Genomic DNA, 12,707 nt, shown 5'->3' with positions numbered 1-12,707 from the left:
GTGAGAAAGTCCCGTCCCGGGGGCGCAGCACCGGCTGGCGCCCGCCCACAGCGCCAGGGATGCCCCGGTGCCGCCATGTGACCCGTGGCCGGGCTCAGGCCCCCACCCTCCGCTGCCCGGCGCGCTGCTGCCGGGTGGGGTGAGCGAGCGGGAGCAGCCCGGCCCCGGCCCCGGCCCCCGTTGGCAGCCCCCCGGGGTGCACGGCAGTTACAGCTCCGCCCCAGGTCCCCATGCAAAGCCTTTGCTCCCCTGCTAACTGGCTGCTGCGTCAGGGGTTTCGTTCCTGAGCTCCGGTGCCTGTGCTCGCTTCAGTACACGGGTGCGGATCGCGTGGGGAACTATTAGGTGCGGGCTATTTGGCGCTTTATTATTATGTGCAGCCTGTCAACAGAGGGTGCTACAGGCTAAAGCTGTGGCAAGCAAAATTCTTTAACGTTAGGCATCTGATAACTTGTAGCATTTGTTATTTTATTTGCTGTCTCAATTCTGCAATTCACTGCAGCCGAGTGAATTGAGCCAGACGGTAGACTTTGAGGCAGGTGCTGCAGGTGTGTCTGTGTGGGGTAACGCTGTAAGCAGGAGGGAGGCATTAGCCTGGCTGTGAGACCTGGTTCCTCCTCCATTGTGAGCCCGGCTTCATGACCTCTGTGTATGTTCAAGCACAGGCTTGAAATCAGTGAGTCTGCAAAGCAAATTGGTTGAAAGTGTATTAAAGAACAGAATTATCAGACACTGAGGTGAACATGATTTGTTGAGGAAGGTTTTTGTAAAGAGAAACTATGCCTTATCAATCTTTGAGGGGGTCAGCAAACATATGACTTAGATTTTCAGAAAGCCTTTGACAAGGTCCTTCACCAAAGGCTCTTAAGCAAAGTAAACAATCATAAGAGAAAAGATTCTCTCATGGATCAGTAATGGGTTAAAAGATAGGAAGCAAAGGGTAGGAAAAAATGGTCAGTTTTCAGAATGGAGAGAGGTAAATAGTGGTGTCCCCCAGGAGTCTGTATTAAGACTAGTCCTACTCAGCATACTCATAAATGGTCAGGAAAAAGAGGTAAACATTGAGGTGGCAAAATTTGCAGGTGATACAAAATTACTCTAGATAATTAAGTCCAAAGCAAACTGTGAAGAGTTACAAAGGGATCTCACAAAACTGGATGACTGGGCAGTAAAATGTCAGATGAAATTCAGTGTTGATAAATGCAAAGTAATTCATGTCAGAAAACATAATCCCAACTATTCAGACAAAATGATGGAATCTAAATAAGGTATCACCACTCAAGAAAGAGATCTTGAAGTCACTGTGGATAGTTCTCTGAAAACATCCACTCAATATGCTGGAGCTGTCAAAAAAGCTAACAGAATGTTAGGAACCGTTAGGAAAGAGAGAGATAAGATGAAAAAAAAATCATAATACTTTTATAATATAAATCCATGGTATGCCCATATGAATACTGCATGCAGATCTGGTTGCCCTGTCTCAAAAAAGATATATGGGAATTGGAAAAGATACCAAGACGGGGAACGAAAATGATTAGGGCTATGGAATAGCTTCTGTATGAAGAGAGATTAAAAAGAGTGGGACTTTTCAGCCTGGAAAAGAGATGACTAAAGGGGATATGACAAAAGTCTATTAAAATCTTGAGTGGTGTAGAGAAAGTGAATAAGGAAGTGTTTATTTGCTCCTTTACATAACACAAGAACTAGGGGTCACCCAATGAAATGAATAGGCAGCAGGTTTAAAACAAACAAAAGGAAGTACTTCTTCACACAACGCACAGTTAACCTGTGGAATTCTTTGCTGGAGGATGTTGTGAAGGTCAAAACTCTAACAGGGTTAAAAAAAGAACTAGATACATTTATGGAGGATAAGTCCATTAACGGTTATTAGCAGGGATGCAACACCACTTAGCCTTTGTTTGCCAGAAGCTGGGGGTGGATGACTTGATGATTGCCTGTTCTGTTCATTCCCTCTGAAGCACCTGGCATTGGCCACCACTGTCAGAAGAGAGGATACTGGGCTAGATGGACCATTGATCTGACCCAGTGTGGCCGTTATTATGTTAACATGTGTTTAACTCTATGCATATGTAGCCTTTCCAGGGTTGACTGGTTACAGAACACATCCCACCAGAGCAGCTATTTGTTTACCTGTTGCTCCAAGTGTAATAAACAGCATTAATTAATTGGAGGTGCATTAGAATAGTTTGGTTTCATTCAGAAGAAAATACAGCAGCACAGGGAAATATCCAGGCTTTGCATATCATGTGAATCTGCCAAGTATGAAGTCTAAGGGCACGTATATAGTAAAATATAAGTCAGCCTATGTTAGGTTGAAATACAACCACAGCAGTGATTAGTGCTGTGTTTCATATACACGCTACGTTCCTCTTGTCAGTGGTGTGCAATCTCACCAGGAGTGCTTCCACTGACTTAAGGGGCAGTGTGGGCACTGGTAGCCCGGCTCTCGGCTCCCTGCCAGGCTGCCCCAAGGCTCTTTGCCGGGAGCTGCCCAGACTCAGACATGGAACTCCCCACTGGGATCCCAGCTAAGAGCTGGGGGGAGGGGGAGAAGCTGGGCTCCTAGCAGCAGGGAGCCAAGAGCCTCTAAGCAGTACCAGCACTCCTCGCAGGGAGTGGGTAGCTGGGAACCTCTGTGGAGCACCAGGGCTCTCTGCAGCTGTGACAGCCCAGCTTTCTTGCCAGTTTCATGGGCCATGAAATTGACAAGAATGACAGCCAACAGCCAGTGTAAGTATAGTGGCTACAGGGACACTGAATCACTCTAACTACACCAATATAAGCCCTATGCCTCTCATGGAGATGGATTTATGGCTGTCTGGTAGGGAACTTACAATGGCTGTAGTGTGTACACTGACATAATTAGGTCTGCCTTACATCAACCTAACTGCAGTGTAGACCAAACCTAAGACGTTTATATATTTTTCTTACTATTAATGAACTACAAAGATCAGCCCTTAAATACTGAAATAGTTTTCAAGATCTTAGAAATTTATGAATGTACTATACAAATCTTTCAATGCCTATCTTTTACTTTCTACTTGCTTGTTTACAATGTTGCTTACTCATTTGTATGGTTGTGAAATTAACATGTCCATGTCTGCTTATCATCCTCTGTAGTGCCTGAAGCATTTTTAGTCATGTATCCAGTTACAGCTTTGGAAATGTTTTTTATAACTACTGCTGCAGAATTAGCTGAAGATAACTGACTTTTTAAGTGATTAATTTCACATTAGTTACCCTGAATGTTTTACAAGACTTCTGTTGCTCATAATGATATTTTAACATAATTGTGTCCAGTTAAATATATCAGGATAGCATTTTAAACATTGTTCTTTCTAACTTATGCAATCTTTTTAGTTAGTTATTGGGAGCTATTAGGCATTAGTTAATGGGAGCTTGTAAATAGCTTGAGTACCGTGAGTGTTCGTGTCCAAAGAGAGAGTGTGTTACAGTTATGCCTGCAATTAATGTTTAGAAAGGATATATGTTCACAGGTTTCAGAGAGTTCATATGGTTCTTAACTTTTTTTTTTTAATTGAAGATGATAGTAAATTATGTCAGTCACATTCCCCTATGATATTTTAAAACTCATGGTGTCACAAGGCCCACAGAGTTTGGCACAACTTTATTATGTTCCACAGAGTAGTACCCTAAAAGGTCCAATATGGTGTTGAATTGTAGCCAATCAATGACCTCAAAATGAATGGATTTATTGTGCAGTGCTGAGCATATTATCTGTGTTCAGGATAAATAACAATTAATTACAGATTTAAGATGTCATATGACTTACATTTTCACTTTCATTTAGCAATCTACAATCTTAAGTGAAATTGCTACAGAAACAACACTTGTAAATGTTGTCATTAAAATGTGTAATATTTTTTCAATATGACAGCAATGGTCTCTAGTGCCATCTATTGACAAGTAGTAGGAATTGACAAGTAGAACTGGCTGAAAGTCAAAATTTCCTTCTGTGGGAAATTCCAAAATTTTGAAAACAAATGTAGTTCTGTTTTGCAGCAAAATGTAGAATTCGAAATTTCTCACAAAAGGGGAGAACCTTAAACTCTTTTGGAAATAATTTAAATGTTTTGTTTTGTTTTTTAATTGTGAGAGGAAGTTGAATCTGGGCAACTAGGCACTTAAGCTCTGAGGCTCCCAGCTCAGCTGTGGCTCTGAGGGCTTCTAGGCTCCTACCAGGAAACTCTGAGCAGGGTTCTCAGGGCTTCAAGACCCCTTACCTTGGAGTCAGGCAGGGTGGATTTGATTTAAATCAAATAGATTTAAATCATGATTGATTTAAATCACTAGTCAGGAAGTCTCAATTTAATCATGGATTTTTACATAAAGGTGCATTCTTGGTTGTTATAACCTTAATACATATTCTTCACAGCTCAGAGATAGATGTAGGTTTCAGTTTTAGAAGGTACACACTATACATTTTTAAAGTGATTTATTTTGAAAACTTTTCAGATTAGTTTTTACAGCTATATCAGAAAACAAATGATTGTTTGGTTATTTCATTTCAATTGAAGCAAATATTTATGAAGTCACTTGGAGGTGAACTCTCTCCAGTTCAACAGGTTAATCATTAATATTTGGAGGATTTTCTTGCCATGCTGTATTAGGAGGAGAACATCACCAGACAGACATTTAAATTGTTTTCTTTAACTAAAACAACATTATTATGTATTCTAGATTTTTTCTTCAACAGCAAACACATAATGTTTTAACAAAACAAGCATATGAATTTTTGAATTTAGTTCAACATTCAAGTTTTTTAAAATCAGGTTTGTTTTTGTTAATTGTTTTTAACTAAAATAGTTAAATGAAATATTTAAAAAAAAATTAAATCAACTACGTCAGCCAGGTCAACAATAGAAACTTAAAATATTGGCTTGTGCAGCTAACTCAGTCATCTTCACCTTCATTTTCCTGTTTGTTCATAATCTGGAAAAGAAAAACAAGCTTTCCTGTTTTTTCAGGTCCCAAACAATTTCTCAATTTGGAAAGAATTAGTCCAAAGGAAGAAAATATTCTTTCTACACTGGCAGAAGAAGCTGCTGCTGTCAAAAGTGAGATTATCACTTCAACAGTCTCTGAATCCAAGTGCTTACGTGACTTCCACCAGTTCACTGATGTGACTTTCTTTAAAACAGCATCAACAAACATATATTTCTTAAATGGTTCTTATTCCCAAACTGGGTCTCTTTTACAGCCTGCTGCCATTATAGGTTTTCCCTTCTAGTGAGAGAATGGTATGGTAGATCTCAAATCAATGAAGGCTGTACTCAGAAAGACCTCAAGACTTCTGGAATATGCTGCTCAAACAGTTTTATGTTTGTTTGTACTGCCTGTCCCTCCCGTCTCACATTTTTCTCCAGACTTCTTCTCCTTGTCCAGATCTATTCAGTCCCCAACAATCTTCTATTTGTTGAACTTTTTAAAACTTTGCACTTTTAGAGAGAGGTAAGGGATTGACTCTGTGTACACAAATTTGCAGAGGGACAACAGAGTTGAGGTCTGTTATTTCTCACCTCTATATATTAATTTATTTTAAAACATTTTTGCTGTTAACAAGCAAGTTATCTCTGGAGAGACAAATCCACAGTTTGAGAACTGCAAAACTAAGCATCTCTGATGGTATCTTCTAGACTAAGCACTGAGTCTCATTGGATAGATAGAAAGATTAACCTAAATAATCTGTACAGAATCCTATGGAACCCCTTAAGATTGGGTCTGTAATCCGTGAACTATTGGAACTCATTTACAAAACTTTTCTTAAACATTACATGAATATATTATCTCATACTATAGAATTAAAATTTATAATCCCTATTCCATGATGAGATATCTTTGAGCTATAATCTGTCTGATTTATCTATTTATCTGATTTAAATTAAAAAATCTGATTTTTTTTTAAATTTTTTTTAAAATAATCATTGATTTTTATCCACCTTGGAGCCAGGCATTGCAGCTCTGCTGCAGGGATCCTGAAAGTTCTTGGATCCACTGGAGCACAGCACATAGCAGGGCTGCCCCACAGCTGCAGACCTTGGAAGACCTGGGGCTCCTGACAAGCTGGCAGGAAACTAGGCAGGGTTCTGCCAGAAGGAGAGCAACAAAAATGATAAAAGATTTAGAAAATATGACCTCTGAGGAAAGGTTGGGCTGGTCTATGCTACATGGGCTCTGCCAATACAGCTGTACTGGTGTAGCTCTATCAGCAGAGCCCCCTGCTGTAGATGCAGCATATATTGACAGAAGAAAGGTTTGCTCCTGGTATAATACCGCCTCCAGGAACAGCACTAGCTGGGCCAACAGAAACACTCTTATTTTTGGCATAGCTGTGGTGACTAGGGGGTGGATGTTTGTTTGTTTTTAACACCCCTGAGTGGCATAGCTATGCCAACAAACTTGTAGCATAGACCTGGCTTTTGAAAAAATTGGGTTTGTTTGGCCTAAAGAAGATAGTCAAAGATGGGGATTTGAGTCTTCAAATATGTAAAAGATTGTTATAAAAATAATGGTGAAGAGTTGTTCTCCATGTCCGCTGAGGGTAGGACAAAATATAATCAGCTTAATTTTCAGAAGAGAAATGTAGGATAGTTATTAGGAAAAATCTTTCAAACTATAAGACTAGTTAAGCAATAGAGCTGGTTACCCAGGGAGGTTGTGGAATCCAACTCACTGAAGGTTTTTAAGAACAAGTTTGACAAATATCTGTCAGGGAGGCCAAGGTTTAATTAATCTTGCGCCTGTATATGTGTGTGTGTGTGTGTGTGTGTGTTGGACTAGATTACCTCTCGAGATTCCTTCCAGCCCTACATTTCTATGATTCCATGAAACAGATACTGCTAGGGGACTTATTCCTTCATCCTCTCACTTCCCTGGTCCCTCTCGCATGAACAGAGAGCAACAATACCCGAAGTCCGAAGGTGCAAACAATTTGATATTTATTGGAGTGAACTTCCAGCAAGCATGATTCCAGTTTTCTTCCTCAGTGTCCCCCTTCCCAGCTCTGACATCACAGAGCCTTGCCTGTGTCCCTGTTCCCATTCCCTGCCCTTAGCAAAACATGATTCCAATTCCCCCACTCCCATTCCCTGTTCACATTCCCCCCCCTTACTTCCTGATTGACTGCAGACTGTATAGTAAAACAAGAGTTCTGCTTAGCTATACCTTAACCAATCATTTTACTGAAATTTAACTAACCAATCCTAACATATTGTAACATAATTATTTAACCAATTATATCCCACCACCTTAATTGGTTTACACCCAACAAAATTAATTATACAGCACACAGAAACAATCACAGAACCAGACAGAGATTATACAGACAAAGAATAGGGAAGTAGAGACCACAGTGATAGAACAATACAGAAATGAGGATTTCACATCCCAGCTATTGATAAGTGAGTTCTTGCCAGAGAGGATGCTATCAAAGTAAGTTTCCTTTTACATCTTCTAGGCTCTTCCCTTTCTCTGGAGGTGATAGGAATATCAGGACAGGATTGTATTTCTAACAGCCCAATAGCACCTTATTTCAATGTGACTAGTTTGGAATGTAAGGATGTGACCATCCACCTCGCAGTTTATGGCTGCCTTTGCTGCTTAACCAAAGGCTTAGCCTAAGAACAAGGCCTCAGACTGTCACGGTAAGAGAAGGCCTTTACACTGTCAGTGATTTTGATTCTTTCTTTTATACCTCTATAACTAGCTAAGTATAAGAATACACCTAAATTCTTAAAGTAAAGGCCTTTGCAGACAGCCCTGAATATCTATATCCTAACACTCCACCCCGCCTTTTTTTTTCTCTTTTTCTTTTTCTTTTGGGATCCTCCTGCCCAGGTATCCCTGGAAAAGCATAGGACATATGGTGACACATTTCCTGATAGGGCCTGGCATCAAGGTGGAAGGTGTTGATATTCCATTTGTCCCACTGCCCCTTGTGTGGTATAGTGCCCTGCACCTTCTCTCGTACGGGCATACCACACCTATTCCAATTAGTGTTCCAGACTTCTCACTATAGTGGGCCCGAGAAGGTTGGCTCTGGGTTGTCTAGTACACTGCGGGGTGGGGAGGGCTTAGATAATTTTTTTCACATCTTAGCACATAGAGCCGGGAAGCGATTACTTATAGATTATCTCCATATGCGACGTAACACAAGTACAGTTAACAATACACAGTCCACAGCAACACCGAGTCCTGACCACTGAAGTATGGTCCAACATTCGAGCCACCACCAAAACACTGCCTCTCCTCCTTTTACAGGGTTAAGATCTTAATGTGTCCAGTTGCTGACAGTTGCAACAAGCTGCCCCTGCAGGTTTTACATGCTTTTGTCCATATCATAAGTCCACTGAATGTCCACAGAGAAATGGGTTATTGTCCAAACCAACTTAACCACTTGGTATGGAATCAGGCAGTATGGCCTGGTTCAGTTATTCACAGCAATAAGATTTACAGATCCATTTGTGCTCTAAAGTCCATATAGCTGTGTGTAGTTTGGTTATGGGCTGGTGTAATTGTGCCCCCAGTAATATGTAGATTTCCAGGAAAACACCTCATACACAGTACACCCAATTGTCCACCCCTTGCCATAGGCTATTGATCCTGCTCCTCCATAGTCATAGGAGAGGGGCACAGCCAAACATCTTATCTGGATATACACCATTTCACACACCCCTCCATTGATTCCCAGTGAGCTCCTCCCCTTCTCATTATTCCCATAGGGCTTGTGGGGCCCACCTTAGTTGCCGTTCTATTTCCAGGCACCATGATAACTATTATACAGGTGCTGGCCTCCTAGTTGAGCATTTTGCATTCCCATACCCGTCTCCCCCCCAGGTCAGCCTTTTGAAGCCATCCCCACCCACGTCATGAGGTTTTCTGTTCATTGAAACACAGTGATGCTAGCAACAAGACAAACACTACAGACAAACAACACAAAACATAGCTCCATGGTATTCTGGGTTATTCTTCCGCTGGTGCCAGCATGCTTGTAGAGTGTCTGAAAAACAAAAGAAACAATTTCCACCCCCTGGTAGGGATAGATTATTGCGTAATACCAATTCCTTTTACAAATTTCCTTGCTAATTGCAGGAAAAACAGAAGAATTACCTCCAGGCTGTCCTTATTTTGTTCTATAGTCAGGCTAGTGAATTACCCCACTCACTAGTCATTTATGAAATTCATGAGGTGGTGTACCTCAGTTTCCCCTCTTGTACAACAGACCAGGTTTTCAATAGTTTCTCTGTGGTACCAAATTTTAAGTTTATTCTCAGGTAATAGCTGAGAGACAGCTTCAGATTTCTGCTCTGTACACACACACACCCGTTAGGGTTAACCTGTCCGCCTTATTTTCAAGCTTGACTTGTTTTTCACCTCCCTTTTCTGGAGGGCCATAATCTGAGTCTTTTAGTAGCTTGTTTGCTGACTAGATGTATTCATTATTTGCAAGTTCTTTGTGCTGCTACTTATGGGCAGTTTCCTCCTTCCCCCATAAGCTAGGTAATTTGCATCCACACAGAGGCTTTCTTGGCTTGCTTTTGGATCCAAAGCTATCAGCAGCTCAGAGACTGTCTTAAAAGGGACACGTTCCACTTCCTCCAGAATTCTGATTAGTTTTCACTTTCATTTCCTGCTCCAAAACACACACAGATCTGAAAAAGAGAGCACAACCTATTGTGGCTCCTTTTGGAGCCCTAATAGGATTTTAATTAAGTACCATGTTTTGTTTGCATTTCTTTTACCCCTTTTCCAATATACACTGCACATGTCCTGGGAAATAGTTTAACCTCCATAACATTATATTAGCCATATTCATTCTACACAAGGTGTAACTGCCTCTCCCATGCCCACAGTTTTTTCATGCACCCCCACCAAAGCGACAGTCCGATTTCCCCACAGCCACCCCAAGGCTCAGTGTTCCCATCATTGCTCCCCTTTTCCTTTTCTTTTTCCTATGTGTGCACACAAAATTATCTTTTTCCTAACATCCCTTGCACTGTGATTACTCTTTTACACAACTGTACCCCGATTTATACTCCCATCTTGTACAGCCAGGGGCAGTCAAGTTAAGTTCCAATTGAAACCCCTGACGTTCCTTTAGTGATTTTGATTTATTTGACTATTGGGTAATGTATTCTGATCAAATTATTTCTCTGCCTGCTGCCTGCAGCAGTCCCTTATAGACCATTTTTGTGGGGAAAGGGCCCATTTCCCCTCAATAGCGGTAAAGGCTTCTGGGGACAGAAGCATGGTGGTGGTAGTAGCCACTCTACTTTGACCCCCTGGTATAATTTAATTACCAAGCTTCCATCCAATGTGACTGCACAGAGTTGCACATACAGTTACATTTATATAACTGGGTTCTATTATCAAACCAAAAAGAGTTGCTTCTTGTAACACCACAACTGTTACCTTTTACCATTTCCACAAGTCCCAAATGTTTACTTTCCTCCAAACCCTGTATTATCAATTTTTGCAAAAGGTATTTTGTAACTTTTCACTTCTTTAAATCACTTACTCCTACATTTAGTTCTTTAAGGTAGTGCAATTTGTCTGTAACAACTCAGCACCAAGTACAATTATTGCCACACAGCTGCCTTAACCTGTGCTGTCTTTACCTTGAGACTGTTCAAAAGGCAGTAAAACGTTTGTTTCCATGGTTGCCCATGGATCTTTTACTCAAAAAAAATAGTGTATAATATACAGACCTCTACTGTTGTCCTTCCCAAAAAAAAAAAAAAAACAATAATATAAGTATAAGTACCTCAAATTAAAAAAAAAAAAAAAAAAAAAAATGGGGGGGGAGGCAGGGGAGAGGAAAAAAGGAAAAAAACCAATTAGTCTGGTCAGTCAGGTTTAAAGTATAGGCTACCAGCAGCAAATTAAAAAAAAAAAGAGAGAAAGAGAAGAAGAAAAGGAAAAGAAGCGAAGCTAGCGTGGGGCTGCCTGGGTTGAAGTTGTTGAAGGTTCTACCCCCCCCCCTGGGAGAATGGTGGGGGAGGGAGAGAGGGAGGGGTTGCTCTGCTGCAGACTCCTTTTCTTTTTTCACCTCCACTCCCCCAGGACCAAGTCCCAGCTCCTGTCTGTAAAGGTGATCTGTTAACTCTGCTTCTGCCTATAAACCCTGTTGTGCCAAATCATCTTAACCACCCCTAACTACTTTACAACGCTTCAGCAGCCCTTGCTGAAACAGCACCAAACTTAAAAGATTACTGGCAGCTTCCCATAATGCTGCCCCTACTTCAAACCTCTCACAAGTGGACTGAAGTGCCTCCTTTCCCTGGAAGGTCAATGGGCAGGGGCCTTCTTCCACTACCCATATACCAAAGGAGAATGGGCTCCTCAGCCACCCCCCATCCCTCTGGATCTCCTAACACTGCCTCCATTTCCTTTTTAATCTCATCCCAGGTTGACCCCTGCACCTGGTATGGGCCCTGGTTCTTCCCTCTCCATTTATCCAAAAAATCCTTTACCCTGGCTTGCCAGAACCCACAACTACCATCACAAGAGTTTGCTATACCCCCTCCAAGCAGCTGCACGGACTGTTGGGGAGGGGGATTTACAGGCTGCCACTCAGCTATCCAGTGCAATCCAAGTCAATGTGATTCGAGAACAGGTTTGACAAATATCTGTCAGGGAGGCCTAGGTTTAATTAATCTTGCCTCAGTGTGTGTGGGTCAGAGTAGATAACCTCTCAAGATCCCTTTCAGCCCCACATTTCTATAATTCCATGAAACAGATACTTTTCCAAAACATTTTGGTTTCGACAAAGTGGCATTTTCTGATGGCAACCTGTTTTGTCAGAAAATTCCTGACCAGCTCTATTCACACCAAGTCAAGTGGGGACTTTGAATTTTACAGTAATTTGAATGGATGATTTGCACTAATTTCCCTTGTAAGCTATATTTTTCACTACATTAGAACTTCAGAGTTATGAAACCAGAGTTTTGAACTGACTGGTCAGCTACACACCTCATTTGGAACCGGAGGTACTCAATCACACAGCAGCAGAGATCCCCCAAAAAAGGCAAACACAGGACAGTACTGTGTTAAACATAAACTACTAAAAAAATAAAGGGAAAGCAGCATTTTTCTTCTGCATAGTAAAGTTTCAAAGCTGTATTAAGTCAATGTTCTGTTTTAAACTTTTGAAAGAACAACCAGGAAGTTTTGTTCAGAGTTAAGAACATTTCAGAGTTACGAACAACCTCCATTCCTGAGGTGTTTGTAACTCTGAGGTTCTACTGTATATGCCACATAGTTCCAAGTGATGATAATCAGCAAAGTTGGCATTAAAAATGAAAGCCTTAATTGTAAAATCACTCATAAAATTCACTCCAGAAAAATGAGGTGGTGTGTGTGGTAATTCACTAATTTTTGTTTGAATTCCAGTTGTTTACAGTCAAAAGCTCTGATAGATTGGAATTATCTGTCCACTTTGAACAGCATGTTATTTTGCTGTTGCTTTTCACTGTGAAAACAGCTTCTTGTTAGGTTGTCGTGATTCAGGCTCAGACTGATTTTTAATTTCACTAAAATTTAATTACTGTTACCCTGGAGCTCTCTTTACCAACTATATTAAAATATAAATAGCACAAAAATACTAAGTACACATTAATATTTTAATCACATTTTCCTTCCTTCTAGTTATCTAAATTCAGTACTGG

At 40.9% G+C, this 12,707-nt stretch overlaps 1 protein-coding gene across 4 annotated transcripts in view; it reads left to right on the top strand.

Moving 5' to 3' along the window:
* The window catches only part of APOO (apolipoprotein O), an 83,296-nt gene that overhangs the window by 146 nt on the left and 70,443 nt on the right, over positions 1-12,707 (top strand). The window lies entirely within an intron of this gene.

This window comes from Mauremys reevesii, linkage group 1, assembly GCF_016161935.1.
Source record: "Mauremys reevesii isolate NIE-2019 linkage group 1, ASM1616193v1, whole genome shotgun sequence".
NCBI lineage: Eukaryota > Metazoa > Chordata > Testudines > Geoemydidae > Mauremys > Mauremys reevesii.
Note: the sequence above shows the minus strand (reverse complement) of the source record. Positions and strands in the feature narration are given on the sequence as shown.